This window comes from Chinchilla lanigera, unplaced genomic scaffold (assembly GCF_000276665.1).
Source record: "Chinchilla lanigera isolate Chin_1 unplaced genomic scaffold, ChiLan1.0 scaffold00018, whole genome shotgun sequence".
Classification (NCBI taxonomy): domain Eukaryota; kingdom Metazoa; phylum Chordata; class Mammalia; order Rodentia; family Chinchillidae; genus Chinchilla; species Chinchilla lanigera.
Window position 1 is genome coordinate 25,329,080 of NW_004955419.1, and position 4,185 is coordinate 25,333,264.

Consider the following 4,185-nt stretch of genomic DNA (forward strand, 5'->3'; position numbering starts at 1 on the left):
GGCTCCCGCGCTCGCACAGACCCGGAGCCGGCGCCCCGCCTGCGCGCGCGGGCTCGCCGCGCTGCCTTCCGCACCTTTGCCGGGGAGCTCCCGAAGGGCCCGGACGAACCGTTTCATTCCCCCGAACGACAACAAAAGAATGCATTTGTCACAAGGGCCGTGGCGGTCGGTCGTGGACACGAGTTAGTTCAGGCCAAGCTCCGGACCGACGGGGGCCCCTTTCTTTCCGGGCTCCGGGACGCTGCGAACGGCCAGTCCCCCGCGCCGACTTTATCGCCGACTTTTGTTTTGTTGAAACTGCCAGGATGCGTCTGCTCCTAGATCGTGCGCTCCTCCGGCCCAGGCGCCGCGGTAACTAAGGCGTGTTTACGCGGATGCACAGCAGTTCCCAGAGCGGTCGGCCCGGGCGCCCTGCTTCTGGCCGAGCGCTGCGCCCCTCCCACAAGATAGGGGCTGGGTGTTTCTTTGGCTGTGGATCCACCGGGAAGATTCCAAGACTAGAGAAGAGCGAGCACGGGCTGCTGAACTTTTTCTTTTTAAGCAAGGTGAAATTCACATGACAGAAAACTATTTTAAAAAAACAATCCAGTGACATTTATTACGTTAATAATGTTCAGCAACTTCTGTCTCGTTCTGTAACGTTTCCATCACCCCAGAGGGAAATCTTTGCCCTACTTTATGCGATCATTCTCTCCACCCTTTCTTCCCCAAGTCCCTGCCAAACACTATTTTCTGTCTCTATAGATTTACCTTTAGATATTTCATGTAATTTGTTTGTTTGTTTTGGGTTTTTTTCCTGATACCGGGGATCGAACTCACGACCTTGCGATTGCCCGGCAGGCTATGTGCCGCTGAGCTAAATCCCCAACCCCTAGATATTTCATATAAATAGAATGTACAGTGTGTGGCCTTTTGTGTCTGGCGTCTAATGTATTTAAGGTTCATCCATGTTGCAACATGGGTAAGTACCTAATTGTTTTCCATGGCTGAATAAGATACCAGTGTATGTACACACTACATGCTTATCCCTTCATCCGTTGATGGATAAGTAGGTTATTTCCACCTCGTGATTACTGTGAAGAGTTCTAATCTGAACATGTCAATTTATTTGACGACTCGTTTCTAATGCTTTTGGGTACTTACTATTACTGGAATTGCTAGGTTAAACGGTTATATAGTCATATATTTAGCTTTTTGAGGAACCACCAAAAAGTTTCCCATAGCATCTAAATGAATCATTTTACATTCCCACCAGCAATATATAAAAATTCCCGATTCTCTACAACCATGCCAACACTTGCTATTTTCCATATTTTTATTTCCTGCATTTTAAAATGTGTGTGGTTTTTTTTTTTTTTTAAGACAGTGTCTTGCTATACAGCCTCCCAAATGCTGGATTACAGGTGTGTACCCCCAAATCCAGCTCCTTTGGGCTCCCCCACACTCCATACTGGGAACTCAACACAAGGGTGCTCTACCACTGAGTGACATCCGCAGGCACTTATTTTTTATTCTGAGATGCGGTCTCTCAGAGTTACCCTGGTGAGACTCAGACTTGCAATTTTCCTGCCTCAGCCTCCCTAATTGCTAAGATCCCTTGAACATTTGGGGGAGCATTGCCTATCCTTCTAGCTCCCAGCCCTTAAATGGGGTCTGATCCAGGTTTCTGACTACAAGACAAAGAAACACCCAAACTCTCTGGAGCAAAAGCAGCAATAAAAATAATGACACTAGACTAAGAGCTTTAAGGCTCCTATTCATAATTTTAACAGTAACTTGTCTGGTGTACAAGAGGCTTTGACATTCCCCAGATAACTAAGACTGTCTAAGACCATATGGAAGGATTTGCCAGCGGCAAATTTTATGATGCTCATCACCTTGGAAGCCAAGGCTGCACACAATATCCACTTAAGTTTCCACTTACCGCCACATTAGGAGTCTGTGAACATTTCCTTCTTCAGTGAAAATACAGTCAGGAAAACTGTTGGAGTGTGAAACTGGAAGGTCAATTTAGACTGGAAATTTGATTGATAGGTGTTACAGTGAGAGGAAAGCACTGGATTTAACAAACAGAATTAGGTCTTAATCCTTTTCCATACTTCTGATTTCTTCAGGAACTAAGTCAACCTCCTTGACTCCATTTTCTCATTTCTAAGGTGGGAGTAATGATGGCAAGGTAGATGAAGACACCAAGTCTTGAATTCAATAAATCATCCGTGTCATTGATTTAAAATACTGATGATTGACATGATCCACATGCAGAAATGTTGCTAAGTAGATATGGAAAATTCATGTTTAATTATGTTTCTCCTCAAATCAAGAGAGTAGACTATCTTCAAAATTCATGTGGCCAGCATAACTACTCAGACATGTGATGTGGTTGCTACTTTCCCAGGTCTTTCTTACTCTCTTAGGATGACAAATTACCTTGGTTAAACTTTTTAACTTGTCTGAATCTTATCTGTAACTAGAGTAACAGTACCTACTTAATAGGGTTGTGTGCAGATTCACTGACGTGCTGTATGTAAAAAGCTTAGCACCGGGGCTGGGGATTTAGCTCAGCGGCACAGCGCCTGCCTGGCAACCGCAAGGTCATGAGTTCAGTTCCCGGTACAGGAAAAAAAAATAAAAAATAAAAAAACAAAAAATAAAAAAAAAAAGCTTAGCACAGTATTGGTGAATACAAAATATACAATAAGCATGAGCTATTATACTATTATCAATAACAAGCTATTAAAACTTCTCTAAGGACCGGGGATACAGCTCAGCAGCACAAGCACCTGCCTGGCAAGCAAAAGGTCCTGAGTTCAATTCCCAGTACCAAAAAATATAAAATAAAAATAAAACTTCTCTAAGGAAAGAAAGTATTAACAGAAGGCAGGGCATACAGAATTTAGTAAAAGAAACCCATGGAGAAAGAACACTTCCACGTAACTTGTTCCTTCCCCAAGAACGTGAGGATCCCCTAGAACATCCATTCTCATGACGGAGATGAGTGGTGCATGGCATTCCAATACTGTGGCTTGTTGAGAATAGCTCTCCATATGGTCTCCCATTTGCTTGGATCCAGGTTGCGTTATTGAGATTTTTGCTGCTGGGACAAAATTCCTGACACATGGATTAAAGGAGAAAACGTTTATTTTGGCTCATGATTTCTGAGATTTCAGTCCATAATCAGCTGGCTCCAAGGCAGGAACATCATGGCTAAAGCATATGGTGGAGGAAAACTGCTCAGCTCATGGCAGCTAGGAAGCAGCGAGAACAAGGAAGAGCCAGAGAGAAGGGAAGAACCAAAGACAAGACTACACCCTTTCAAGTTATGCCCCTAGTGATCAACTTCCTCCAACCAGGCCCCCTTCAGACAGCACATTCAACTATGGACTCATTGAAAGATTAATCCATTGATTGGGTTAACACTCCTAGGATCTAATCACCTTCCAAAAGCCTAACCTCTGAACGCAAGTCTTTTGGATGACATTTTTTATCTAAACCGTATCACAATGCACCTCGCTTTTGACGCAGCATTTCCACAGAAGCTGTTTTAAAGGGAAACAAAATGCACTGAACATCCAACTTGAATACTCTAGAGTTCTGCAGAATTGCAATTCTCTTAATCCAATTCTCCCTATCAAACCTAATTAAGAATGGGTATTGGAGGGGCTGGGGGTTTAGCTCAGCAGCAAAGCGCCTGCCTGGCAAGCGCAAGGTCATGAGTTCGATTCCTGGTACCGGGAGATAAGACAAAAAAAAAAGAATGGGTATTGGAGCAAGGGTGGTGATGCACATCTGTAATCCCATTTTTAATACCAGGAGAATCACAAGTTTGAGCCCTACCTGGGCAACTTGGTGACTTAGCAAGAGCCTGACTCAACATGAGAAATTTTTAAAAGGGCAGGCAATGTAGCTCAGTGCAAAGGCCTTGGGTTTAATCCCTGATACTACCAAAAAAGCAATAACAAAACCAAATATATATACACATACACCTCATACACCCAAAAACTATCCTTAAAAAATTGACTTGTAAAAGAAAGTCTTATGATCACTAAACTTACAAAACGTTATCCTTACTAGTAAGAAGAGAAATGCAACCTGGGAAACTTAGCGACTGTCCTAGTTACTTTTCTTGTTGCTGAGACAAAATACCTGAAACCCAAAGTTAAAAAAGGAAAAGTTTGTTTAGCTCAT

At 43.2% G+C, this 4,185-nt stretch overlaps 1 protein-coding gene across 1 annotated transcript in view; it reads right to left on the reverse strand.

The window, feature by feature from the left end:
- The window catches only part of Msantd3 (Myb/SANT-like DNA-binding domain containing 3), a 23,634-nt gene extending 23,195 nt beyond the window's left edge, over window positions 1–439 (reverse strand). The window contains exon 1 of the mRNA XM_005382807.2: window positions 75–439. The gene's annotated coding sequence lies outside the window, so the exon portion shown is untranslated. The remainder of the gene's footprint in view (window positions 1–74) is intronic.
- Between the last annotated feature and the right edge of the window lie 3,746 nt (window positions 440–4,185).